Below are 14,575 nucleotides of genomic sequence, written 5' to 3' on the forward strand. Positions count from 1 at the left end.
TATAGTCCACCAACTTACACTCCATTTCCACATTGCCTACTCGCATAACCCATCTTTCCACCACCGCATTCCGGCTACCACCATTTGACATTTGAGATTATGAGTTCGCGGTTTTTCCGTTTCCTAATGTGTTTCAGCTACTTAGGGACGAGTCTCCATCATCTTGGTATCTTAATCAAGATCACCGCCAGTCATCATCGACACGGACGGTAACCTCCATATCATCTTGGTATTGTGGTATCCCTCCATTGTATATTCCCTTGCCATTGCATTAATAACCCCTAGCCCATTTTGCATCACTTGCCTATCGAGACTAGCCATTTGAGTATTGACAGCAACATTACTTGTGCACATTAGTGATCTACACCATACATTGCATACATACCATACCATATCGGTATCATCTTGGTATCATATCATCCTTTGTGCCACAAGTTTGTTTCTGCATATATACAATTGCTATGTTGGTTTGTGCATTGTGCAAAAGTGGCCATACAAAAAAATAAGCTTTTAAGCAAAAGAGAAAGGGCAAGGAATCTTGTAAGCAATAGACATAGCAACATACCACATTGTCATCTCCGATCATCTTGGATCATACCACCGGAACATAGATACATAGCATACTTGGGATAGAAAGTTCATACATTTTGCATCTTATAGGTTGTGCACAAATGTCGTATCCGCCTATTGAGCAATCGTCCTAGAGTCTCTCTTCAGTTATGCAACATGAGCATTTTCTGTAGATTCCACATTTTGTGCTCATCCTTGGTTGCACGACCCCATTTATCTATCCGTGTGTGTGTTTCCGTGTGCCACATATTGCTATTGGTCTACTTGTTTCACTTGCGAATTTGTGAATCTTTTTCAACATTATTGACTCTTGCTAACATTTTGCATCAAATGTTTTGTGCCACTATCCTTACCGAGCTCCACCATAAGCCTTAATTGTGTAGGTGTGAGAAACCGACAAGAATTCGTACCAATTGTGCTATTTCCTTGTCCACATTGGAGTGATCATTGATCCACTTTCAACTTCGGTCAAGGTACATTTGGTATTCGTTCTTCTCTTTCTAGAACTCACATTTTTCTATTGGAGGGATGTATAGGCAAGGCAATTCATCTCCGGTCTTCCACAACAACGACGGCGTGAACAACTACATCACCAAAGCGTCAATCCTCGATCTACAACGACAAATGCAAGGCGCACAATCAAGATTGCGAGAGCGCATAGAAAACCTCTCCATCGACATTCGTCACTCCGAAGCAAGGAAAAGGGACTACATCGACAACAAGCTTTCCACACAAAAGGAGGAGCAAGATGCAAGGATGGAGGAGATTCGGACCTTGTTGATCAACCGTTTGATGCGTCCGTCAACAGAAAATCATTGGCTCGAATGCTTTTCCCAATCTTTCATGGTACGAAGTCACCAGGAACGATGTGGGGCTTGCGATCTTGTAGATGCAATCACCCAGAAACAACACGCACACCCGAGAGAGGAAGTACGTGGACGATCCTCCACAGATCAGCAGCAAACTAGAGATGGCGTGTCTAATCCCTCGCCAAAAACACAAAGCAATAATTAGAGCTCCTTGACAAAATCACGCTACGGGAAGATACCCCGACTTGCTTTTCCTCTGTTCCAAAACCAAAACAACCTAAAAACTCCCCTAACACGATCGACCCAAAAGGTATATGTAATACGACGACAAGCTAGTAGGCAAACCGTATCATACTAGTACTCTAAATAATATATCCTAACCGAATCCTACACTTATTTAATTAATGATTAACAACCGGCTATTAGGCACAGCAATTAGGCACGCAGGTCTCTAGCCTTTTCTAACAAAAAAAACATGTATGTGTTGTATTAGGCACTGGGGCGTGCACAATTACTTGCATGTACAAGCTTCTCCTGATTGAAATTAACACGTCCCTTTGTAGCTGGAACAGATGTACGCAGAGAGCCCGGGTAGTTCGATCCTCCGTTTGGTTCTGCATCTTCTTTGACAACGTTGCCGAACTGTGCAGCAGGCACCTTGTACCTCTGCTTGTGAACAATATTTTCATGTCGTCGCGTAGATGTTTCAAACCCTATTGACCGCAAGACTTGCTGACGTAGTGCTGGCACATTATACTTGGCCTTTCTTCCTTTGTTGACAGTATTAACAAGAACGGCACCGACGGCACATAGGGTTGCATCATCCTCCCTTCCTTGAAAGGAAATCGTCCTCGGTTTCGCTGTATACCTTGCAGTTTTCTTCTTGAACACTTCTATTGTACAATTTATTTCTTTTTCATCTTTGGGAAGTACAGCATAGAACTCACCCTTATGCATAAAAGTGTACCTGTTTGTTCGCCCGTGATGAAGAGCGTTAACATCATGCTGCCACGGACGCCCCAAAATAAGGTGACAAACATGTAGTGGCATAACATCGCATTCCACTTTATCAACATAGCCATCAACACAAAAGGGACCTTCACCCTATGAGTAACCTTCACTTTTCCCACATCATTGATCCACTTCATATAGTATGGTTTTGGACGCTCCCATGTTGGCAACAAAAGTGACTCCACCACATCCTTGCTAATCATGTTGCTAGCATTGCCACCATCAATTATCAGTTTGCAAACTTCTCCCTTGATGGTACATGCAGTTTGAAAAAAACTCCGCCGTTGTCCTTGTTCAACAATGGCCTTGTCATCTCGCCAGACCTTATGTGCTAGCAAACTCTCCATATCAGGATCATCTTGAGGATAACATAATATGGTATCACCATGACCTCTTTCGATTCCATCCTCTAACTTAGGCGTATCATCTTCAGGTTCTAAAATATATTCTGCATCAACAAGTAGAAACCTTCGTTGATTGGAACATTCATGCTTCATGTGTCCACGTCCTCCACACTTGTGGCAAATAATATTACGATGATGCGATGATGTCGCACTAGATGAAACCTGAGAAACCTCCTTTGGCACAGCCACCACTTTGCTCTCTTCAATGCTTCCTGACTTATAAGGAGTCGGCTTAGCAATAAACCCACCATCAATAGGTGATGAACCACGTCGCCCACTGTTGTAAGTTGGACGAGTCTCCGAAACTTGCTTCTCCGATACCCAACGTTCAACACGCTCCGCTTCATGAAGCAACTCATGAATATCATTATATTGCATTAAATCAACACGGTCACGAATCTTTTCTTCTAACCCCTCAAAGAAACGTACGATGGTCGCGTCTATAGACTCATGCACAACTGTACGGATCATAAAAACTCGCATCTCTTTGTAGTACTCATCAACTGATTTTGTGCCTTGCACTAGACGACGCAGTCTACTATGAAGCTGACGAGTGTAATAAGCAGGAAAAAAAACGTTCCCTCATGATTCTCTTCATGTCAGCTCATGTCGCTGGTCGCTCATGAGTACGGTTCTTATTATCCCACCATACAAGAGCATACTCTGTAAATTCGATCGATGCAACACAAACCTTCTTCTCTTCGGAGTAGTTGTGACCATCAAAAATCTTATTTACGCGCATCTCCCACTCCAAATATTTCTCTGGGTCAGCACAACATCCCGAGAATTCAGGTATGGTTATCTTGATTCGACCCAAACCATCATCCTCGTGGGCACCATTGCCGCCATAGTCACGGCGCCGCCCAGCATGACGATGAGCCCCAACATCATGCCGCGGCCGGTGAGGTAAGCCTCCAGGGGCATTGGGATCCTTAGAAAAATCACCATCATCGTCGTTGTCGCGGTCACGACGGTGTCGCTGTGAGCGGGACTGTCGGGGTGGCACATCTCTCGCCTGAACGCGCTGAACTGCTGCGGTGAGACGATTAAGACTCTCGGTCACCACCTATAGAGTATCAGTGCGCTATCAGTCGCTGGCAGTCAAACGCTCGTTCAATCTGTCCTCGACGCCTACAATATTTGCAGACAACTCCTCCACCCTTGTCCCAAGCTTCTTGTTGGCTCCCTTGATCGCCATCAGATGAATACGCAAATCATCACTTATCTCCAAACCCTCCAGAATCTCATCGACCTCCTCATGATCAGATTTGTCATAATGCGAGTTCACCATCTTTCAAAAAGTTGAATCAAATAGCAGGAAAAACAATTTGTACCGTGATCAACCTTGCTCTGAATACCACTTGATGCGTCCGTCAACAGAAAATCGTTGGCTCGAATGCTTTTCCCAATCATTCACGGTACGAAGTCACCAGAAACGATGTGGCGCTTGCGATCTTGTAGATGCAATCACCCAGAAACAACACGCACACCCGAGAGAGGAAGTACGTGGACGATACTCCACGGATCAGCAGCAAACTAGAGATGGCGTGTCTAATCCGTCGCCAAAAACACAAAGCAATAATTAGAGCTCCTTGACAAAATCACGCTACGGGAAGATACCCCGACTTGCTTTTCCTCTGTTCCAAAACCAAAACAACCTAAAAACTGCCCTAACACGATCGACCCAAAAGGTATATGTAATACGACGACAAGCTAGTAGGCAAACCGTATCATACTAGTACTATAAATAATATATCCTAACCGAATCCTACACTTATTTAATTAATGATTAACAACCGGCTATTAGGCACAGCAATTAGGCACGCAGGTCTCTAGCCTTTTCTAACAAAAAAAACATGTATGTGTTGGATTAGGCACTGGGGCGTGCACAATTACTTGCATGTACAAGCTTCTCCTGATTGAAATTAACACGTCCCTTTGTAGCTGGAACAAATGTACGCAGAGAGCCCGGGTAGTTCGATCCTCCGTTTGGTTCTGCATCTTCTTTGATAACGTTGCCGAACTATGCAGCAGGCACCTTGTACCTCTGCTTGTGAACAATATTTTCATGTCGTCGCGTAGATGTTTCAAACCCTATTGACCGCAAGACTTGCTGACGTAGTGCTGGCACATTATACTTGGCCTTTCTTCCTTTGTTGACAGTATTAACAAGAACGGCACTGATGGCACATAGGGTTGCATCACCGTTCTTCCCCGTCCTCAAGGCAACGATGTTCAAGTCACAAGTCTTCAGAGTGCAAAAATGATGCAAGCGCAAGTCTTCCACGTCCACATCTCCATGGAGACCACCATCACGTTCGTGATCCACCTCGTCATGAAGGGCAAGTCACCTCCAAGCAACATGTGCACGACGACGACGAACAGCATGTAGTACGAGCTCAAGTGCGACAACGACACCATCATCATGAAGATGCTCGCCAAGCGCAAATGTATAAATCCCAAGAAGCTCTACCTCACACCAAGGCCAAGCCTCAAGAGCACAAGAGAAGATCGCGAGACAAGCACCACCAAAAGCATGCTACGGCTACTACCACCACCACTTCAGCATCTTCTCCTAGTGTTCTCAAGGCATCTTCGCCTTCATACGTACGACATCTTCGCCTCCTTCCCATGAGTTCGCCTACATCGACATCTTCAAGTACAAGGCGACCACCTACGAGCGAGGGCGACACTTCCATCTTCGGAAGCCCCTCAAGGAAGATGGCCGAGCATGGGAATTTCCCTTCGGTCATGGAGACAAGCTACGAGGTGCCACATCATATGAGCCTCCAACAACAAGACGGTGACAAGAAGGTCGAGCAAGGGCCATCCCCTTCGACCACGGCGACGAGCATGAACATCTTCAACAACATGAAGACGGCGCCCATATTGGGCTCATACTCCGAGCCAAGCTACGAGACCGCACATGAGACCTTATCTTTGGTCTTAGAGGAGAGTGATGATGTGCCATCTTCAGCCTTCGTCCACGGCTACAACTACGACATGATTGAGCATGGAGAGATTTGCACCAACATCCCTCCGACACCCACATATAAAGAGATGCCCCAATTCCCGTGTGAGGAGAGCCACCCCACCACGAGTGATATGAGTAACTCCACCATTTGTGACATTGAGTACATTTCCTATGAGAGGATGAGTGTGACCACCACTAGCCCCACACTTGAGGTCATCCAAGAGGGAGTGAGTGAGGTAGTTGACACAGCACGTGAGGACACTATGATTCCTAGCGACTTAACCTCTACTCCGAGTGAGTTTTCTTCTTTGGTGCTAGGTCTCCTACATGATGACATGCCTATCCTTGACGAGTCCATATCTCCAATGGAGACAACGATGGCCATGGTGGAAGAAGATGCACCCCCACATGGTTCCATCAAGATCAAGATGACCACGACTTGGTCTTCGACACCTCACCTACACCACATGAGCGATTCTCCAAAGGTAACATAGGTGATGGTGCTTCTCTTGTCCCACTAGTGGACTATTTTACGAATGATTGCTTGCATGATGTTGACACACCTATTCCTATGCTTCATGCTAGTGTGACTTCTTCATGTCATGACTTACTTATTTATGATAAATATGAAAATGAGCATGTTGATTTGCCTAGTTGTGATTCTATGCTCCATAGGATATCATGTAAAAATTCTATTGGTCACATCATGTTCGACAATCCTTTAAACTTTTCATATGCTATGAGTGAGATCTCCCATATTGCATTATTTCAATCTCAAAATAGTAGCTATGCATGCCCCATTCAAATAAATCCCATTTGCAATTATGGCATAGATGACGAGATGATGGTCATTGGCTGTTGTTTTTCATGTGATGATATTGCCACGCTTCCTTTACATGATTTGCGCAATTCATCTACTATGCCATGTCATGATCACAATGTTCCAAATATGCATTGTTTTGAATGTTGTTAATATTCTCCGTGTGATGTTTCCATTAATGCTCATGAGGAGACCCCCATAGTTTCCTCATACATATTAGGAGATTTTGATGCATTCCATACATTGCATGATTCTCATAATTGCTTGCACCGTATGCATTCCATGAATAATAATGCTCTACATATTTCTTGTGATGCATTACACAATTTGAGTCTCCATTATGCTTTACATAACAAAAAACCTATCATGATGGATGACATGTTTCTATATCACGCATCTCATTTATTTGAGCACTGGATATTTTGTTCTAACCAACACAAACACGTGCGCATCATGATGGATGATGTGTACATCTACCACGCACACATAATTTTCCCTTTGTCTTTGATTTGTGTAGGTACTCATGTATACTCGTCAACCTCTCAATCCCAAGAGTTGACGAAACGAGCTCTTGAGAGCAACGACGACTTGGGATCACGTGAACTATTCTTCCCACCATTCTCTTCGTGCAACGACTACGTGCATCTCTTTTACTTGGCTCTCACACGGCTATGGGCTATTTACCATTTGTCACCTTATGCCCATTATATCGTGTTCACTTTGCATGTTATGCCTATTTATATGTCTTTGCCATGCAATTGTGACCCTTGCTTGCATTTACCCATGATTCACCATTTTACTACGCATATGTGTATTTGCATGCTTGGTGGAGATACTTGTTGCTTTTGCCATGTTTATCATGTGCCTCATGCTATTGTTTCTTGTTGTGTTGGGAGAGTCATGATGTCCCATTGCTATTTACATATGGCCTCTCGCCAATAGATTGATGATATTTTGCTCATATCTTGCCTACATGCTTGTGATATATCTTGTGCATTATTCATGTCTACCATTTGCACACATGACATACTTGACATGATTCCTTCTAGTATGTTGCATCTTCGCACTACTAGCTTGCTTGCCTTGATTCATATGATTGCTTGCTTTGTCGCATCACGCATGTTCCATTATTACTTGCTTTCTTGGGTTGATGACGTATATGTCATGCCTCTCACATAATATATTTTGTTCATTGTCACTTGCCTCCAATTGTTGCATCTATGCTTATTGATCATGGAGACTTGGACACTGTACTTGTGATGCATGCTTGCTTGTTTGAGCCTATTGTATTTGGTTGTTCTCGCATCATATGCCTCCATACTATGAAATTCTCCCTTGTCCTTTCTTATGATGAGCATGATGCATCCACTTGTTGGGTATTTTACCACAGGAATGATAGGTTTTGCATCTCCGCTAACTTCATTTGTTTTTCCAAGTGTTTGTCATGTTCTTTCATTTTGAAGGATTCACAAGGCGATACCATCATGAGACAATTTGGTCATGAGAAGGCATACACGATGTGCAACACCAACATTTCCGAGAATCTCCTAAAGGTGAACTCCTTCCCTTTGAGCTATCCTCAAATATGCATATTGGATGGGCACTCTTTCATTGTTGTTTCCTTCTTGTTGTCTATATGGTACATCTCGCGAATGGAGGAGAGACATTGAAGATTGGCTCTATGGACCTTCGCATTGAGGAGCGCTCGGACTTATTGGAAGCACCTTCGAACCTCCACTCATGCTATGACATCGAGCATTGGTACACCAACACCTCCATATTTGTTGATTGTGCTCACACATGTCATGCTCATTGGACATCTCACACTCATGACAAATTTGCATCTTATGCATGGATTGACTGATATAATGATTGCCTTGTTGCATCTTGTATTCCCATGTCATCCATGATATATGAGCTTGTGCATTTTCTTAGCAAATTTGTTGTGATCTTTCTTGATGGCATATTCATACATCATGATCATATTTCCCATCATCAATTGCATGATCACATACTCATTTTGAGCACCCATTACCATGTTCATGCTTTTGATAAACTATCCCATTATGACATCATTTTGCACCATGGTTGCATTGATCATATTCACAATACATTTGTATGCACAATGAATGCTTTTGCTCCCATGAATGCTTTGCATATCATTCTATATCATCTTCATAAGCTTCATGCGCTTTGTCACGAACAATCTTGCCAAACGGACTCATTCTTCTATGATGGACACTTTGTGTGTGCTAACCATTGTATTTCCAAGTGTACTTTGTGTATGCTCATTTTGCATGAACCACATACCGGAGACACCTTGGAGTACAAGGATTGCACCATGCCTTCAACTCCGTCCAACTACAAGTCCGTCCATGACAACCGTTTCCATGGTGATGAGGATCATGATATGAGGTCAGATCTTTCCCAAGGGGGGGGGGGAGATGATGCGGAGCATCCCACATTCATCCCCATGTACACTCCGACTACTCTCCAAGCCCCAAGTGAAATAAGACGAGACCTCAAGTATACGCCACTGGACACAAGGTGAACTCGCTCCTCTCCGAATCATCACTTTCCACATGTGAGACATGGCTACTACCTCAAACATGTGTGCTATGCATGACCAAGAACCAAGAGGAAGCCCATGGACAAGAAGGCGAGGACACCAAGCGCGAGGAACAAGAAGAAGAGTTGCGGAAGAAGCTCCAGCCACCGGATGACCGGTTGGGACCGAACGTTCGACGCCTGTAGACCCGGCGGACGACCGGCCCGGACCTGACGACCGGCGATTCCGCACCCGAGCCAAACGAGCGGACATCCGACGCCAGTGGATGACCGGCGACCAGACGACTGGCCACCTCCGGGAATACGGCACTCCAGCATCCGAGCCAGATCAAGCGGACGTCCGACGTCTACCGGACGTCTAGCCGCCCGTGAGCCACCGGACGACCCGTCCTCAGCGGACGTCCTGTGTATGTCTACGCACAGTGTTCGAGCCCGAGGCCCATGTATCCCTCTTCCACTTACCCCTTCGTGGACCTAGACTATATATACTCCTCCACCTCCTCCTAGTTAGGGTCAGCATTGGTTTAGCTCATTTTATAGAGAGAGAGAGAGCATTGCTCATCCACATCGGATCTACTCCACGAGAGAGACCGCGGCCCCTCTTCGGAGAAGATCCCTTTGGATTCAAGACCTCCTTGCGGAGAACATCAAGACCTCCTCAGGGAGAAGACCGGTTACCTTTGTATCGTCCGTTGTTGACTTTGGATCTTGTATCTCCCCTTGTGTTCATGGATCTAGCACATGTGTAATCATACTTGTTGGTTTGAGTGTTCTCTTGTGTTCCCCTTGTGTTTTTCCCTCATTTCCCTCCTCGTGTTCTTCGTGTTCATCGCGGGATCCGCTCCTTTCGTGAAAGAGTGGCCGATTAGGGTTCCTACCCTACATCAACATACCTTGAAAAAGTTTTGAAGAAGTTCAAAATGGATCAGTCAAAGAAAGGGTTCTTGCCTGTGTTGCAAGGTGTGAAGTTGAGTCAGACTCAAAGCCCGGCTATTGGAGAAGATGGAGAGAAAATGAAAGTCATTCCCTATGCCTCAGCCATAGGTTCTATCATGTATGCTATGCTGTGTGCTAGACCTGACGTGTGCCTTGCCATAAGTCTGGCAGGGAGGTACCAAAGTAATTCAGGAGTGGATCACTAGACAGCGGTCAAGAACATCCTAAAGTACATGAAAAGGACCAAGGATATGTTTCTCATTTATGGAGGTGACAAAGAGCTCGTTGTAAATGGTTATGTCGATGCTAGCTTTGACACTGATCTGGATGACTCTAAATCACAAACTGGATACATATTTATATTGTAGTGTGGAGCTGTCAGTTGGTGTAGTTCCAAGCAAAGCGTTGTGGCCGGATCTACGTGTGAAACGGAGTACATAGCTGCTTCAGAAGCAGCAAATGAAGGATTCTGGATGAAGGAGTTGATATCTGATCTAGGTGTAATACGTAGTGCATAGGGTCCAATGAAAATATTTTGTGACAATACTGGAGCAATTGCCGTGGTGAAGGAATCCAGATTTCAAAAAAGAACAAACACATCAAGAGACGCTTCAACTCCATCTGTGATCAAGTCAAGGAGGGAGACATAGAGATTTGCAAAATACATACGGATCTAAATGTAGCAGACCCGTTGAATAAGCCTCTTCCACGAGCAAAACATGATCAACACCAAAACTCCATGGGTGTTAGAATCATTACAATGTAATCTAGATTATTCACTCTAGTGCAAGTGGGATACTTAAGGAAATATGCCCTAGAGGCAATAATAAAGTTGTTATTTTACATTTCCTTATTCATGATAAACATTTATTATTCATGCCAGAATTGTATTGATCGGAAACCTAAATGTCGGATTCGTGGTTCCGCAAACCCTTGAGGTTCAAACTCTGGGGTGTGCACGAAGATCTCTCTCTTCCTAGCTCACTCTCGCAACGATCTCAAGGCCTAGCTCGTCGAACCCAAGGAACAAGAGACATGAGGTTTATACTGGTTTGGGCCACCGTTGTGGTGTAATACCCTACTCCAGTGTGCTGTGGTGGATTGCCTCAAGGGCTAAGGATGAATTAGTATAGTGGATGAACAGCCTGCTAAGGAGAGGTGTTCTTGAGCTTGATGAGCTGGTGAGATGGCCTTGGTGGAGTGGATCCGATCCAAGATGAGCCGGTCCTGACTACGATGGAGGCTAGTCCTATTTATAGAGGGCCCGGTCCTCTTCCCAAAAGTTAGGCGGGAAGGGATCCCACAATGACCAATTTTCAAGGGGGATAACTAGTACAAGTTATTCTGACAAAAGGTGGTCTTCGCCTGCCAAAGGTACTAGTGGTGATGCAGCTGTAGGCTCCGTAGTGACCTCTGTCCTTCCGTCCTACTGGTCTTGGTCTTGTTGCACCAATATGGAAACCTTTGCCTGATGCCTCGGGACTCCTCGCCTACACTCTAGCTCGCTCCCATGCTTCCTAGGGGCTGGTGGATCCGCTACCGACTACGGAGAAAGGCTTGGTGGGGCGGAGCCGGCCGTACAGCACCTGAAGCAAGCCGAAAGCTTCCACGGAGAGCACGTTGAGGCCAACCCCGCCATTGATGATCGTCTTGGTCATGGCGACGTTGCAGATGGTGGGTGTGCAGAGCATTGGGAGCACGCCCGAGGCAGCGGTGGTAGCGGGGTGGTCCCCTGAGTCGAAGGTGAGGTCGGCCTTGGGCGCCGCCCACCCTGGAGGGGCTCCCTGCTGCACAGAGGCAGCATCGATCTGGCAGAAGAACTACTTGACATGGCAGTCCGAGGGCAGTGCCCGCGAGCCGCCGAGGAGGGTCGCGATGGTGACAGGCGCCGACGCCACGAAGCGCGCGATGAAAAGGTCGCACGGCTCCTCCCAAGAAGCCACATAGGATCCTGGCAGGTTGAGCAGCCAGGCACGCGGCACGCTAGCGAGGGCCATGGGGAACCAGTTGGCCATGACCTTGTCGTCGCCTCCAGCCTCCAGAACGGCCTCCTCATATGCCAGCAGGATGGTCGACGGATCCGCTGCACCGTCATAGCAGGGTGGCATCTCAGGCCTGAACTTGTGCGGCCACTACACCCGCCGTAAGGAGGGGGTGAGGGCCGTGAGCCCCATGGTGCCGTCGCGGGCGTCCGTCGGTCCAGTCGGAGGAGCGGCTCCAGCCATGGGGGACCGAACAGGGAGGTGAAGATGGTGGAGGAGTGAAGCTTTGGCGCACTCCTACCTGGCGCGCCAAATGTCAGATTCGGGATTTGGGGAAACCCTTGAGGTTCGAACTCTAGGGTGCGCACGAAGATCTCTCTCTTCCTAGCACTCTCTCGCAACTATCTCGAGGCCTAGCCCGCCGAAACCAAGGAACAAGAGACATGAGGTTTATATTGGTTCGGGCCACCATTGTGGTGTAATACCCTACTTGAGTGTGGTGTGGTGGATTGCCTCGAGGGCTAAGGATGAATCAGTACAGTGGATGAACAACCTCCTGAGGAGAGGTGTTCTTGAGCTCGATGAGCTGGTGAGATGGCCTTTGTGGAGTGGATCCGATCCAAGATGAGCCGATCCTGACTATGGTGGAGGCTAGTCCTATTTATAGAGGCCCCGATTGATAGAGGCGAAGGTGTCCCGATGTTTCGATGAGATAGGTATCATTTTCTGTGGGAGTCGACTTTGACGATCCGACTACGAACGTTCGAAGACATCGCGCCTTAGAAATCACTAAACCAACTTCCGAGGGTTATTGACCACGCCGGAGCACGATCAACTGGACCACGAGGGTCTATTTCCTGCGAGCAAACGAAGAACAAGCAAGAAACTGAGATTGCAATCTGGATATTGCGAATAAAGAGGAAAGCTTTATTAATGATGGTGGGGTTCTGTGATGTCTTGGTCTGGTCGTTGGACACAAACGAAGCATGCGAAGTTGTAGCTATGGCAAACTTGTAATCTAAACAAAACCCAAGTCTAAACGGTGCATTAAGGGCTGTATTTATAGGGGAAAAGAGAGGGGATTTCATCCACCCTTGGCAAGGTGGGACTAAAACAACTCCTAAGTCGCTTCCCCTACAATATGGACTCTAAAAATAGCCAAATGAGATGGATTTCAAAAATACATGGGCCTAGACCAAAACTAAGGTGACACGGCACCAATAATAAGCCATGGACGAAATTTGTGAAAGATGTATATTTCGTCCATCTTCTTGTATGTCATCATGGTGGCTTCAAAGTGCGGAAATCTCCCTCGGAAACTCTGTTCTTGTTCCCTTCGCGCGCGCCTTCATCATAGTGCTTGATCATGCTCCAGTGTTCATTCTTCTTATCCATACTAGGTGCTTCAACAGTAAGCAACACATATATATCTAAGTTAGGCAGCATCACATTCTCATGAACATTAGAAACATTACCAAGAAACGAAAGTACCTGATAATTTAACTGGCGTGCGCGAGCTCTAGTAATTGGTCCAATAGGTATAGTAGCTGGGGTTGTGGGTGTAGCTATGCTAGCCAGGTCCTCATCACTGGTCCTCTTCCCAAATGTTAGGCAGGAAGGGATCCCACAACGGCCAATTTTGAAGGGGGGCAACTATTACAAGTTATCCTGACAAAAGGTGGTCTTTGCCTGCCAAAGGTTCTGGTGGTGATGTAGCTATGGGCTCCACGGTGACCTCCATCCTGCCATCATGCTGGTCTTGGCACCGATATGGAAACCTTTTCCTGATACCTCGGGACTTCTTGCATGCGCCTGCCTCTTTAGCACCAAAGAGGAAACTGGCACTCTGCGCCTGTTGGCGCCCACCTGGCTTCGGTCGTCATGGCTCACAATCGGATCACGGGTTCGGGCAAACCCTTGAGGTTCGAACACTGGGTGCGCGCGAAGGTTTCCTCCCTATCGATCCATGCTCTAGCTCTCTAAGATCTTGCAGATGAACTCAATGAACTCACAACACAGAAAGACACAAGATTTTATACTGGTTCGGGCCACCGTTGTGGTGTAATACCCTACTCCAGTGTGATGGTGGTGGATTGCCTCTTGGGCTGATGAAGAACAATTACAAGCGGAAGAACGGCCTTCTGAGGTTGAGGTGTTCTTGTCCTTGGTGATCTTGTGTGGTTCGGAATGATCTGGGTCTCTCCATGTTCTTGGTGGTTGCTAGTCCTATTTATGGAGGCCCCGGTCCTCTTCCAAAATATTGAGCAGGAAGGGATCCCACAACGGCCAAATTCGAAGGGAGACAACTATTACACGCTATCCTGACAAAATTGGTCTTCACCTGCCAAAGGCACTTGTGGTGACTCCGTCTTGGGCTCCATGGTGACCTCCGTCCTGACGTCCTTCTGGTCTTGGTCTTGTTGCACCAATATGGAAACCTTTGCCTGATGCCTTGGAACTCCACGCCTGCACTTGCCCCTTGGCACCAAAGAGGAAACAAG

The 14,575-nt window shown here is 46.3% G+C and overlaps 1 pseudogene; it reads right to left on the reverse strand.

Annotated features, from left to right (window-relative positions):
* Window positions 1-1,868: 1,868 nt before the first annotated feature.
* Window positions 1,869-3,277, reverse strand: LOC147990575 (uncharacterized; annotated as a pseudogene).
* Window positions 3,278-14,575: the final 11,298 nt, after the last annotated feature.

This window comes from Triticum urartu, chromosome 1A (genome assembly GCF_056163025.1).
Source record: "Triticum urartu cultivar PI428250 chromosome 1A, HENAU_Tu73, whole genome shotgun sequence".
In the NCBI taxonomy this organism is placed as follows: domain Eukaryota; kingdom Viridiplantae; phylum Streptophyta; class Magnoliopsida; order Poales; family Poaceae; genus Triticum; species Triticum urartu.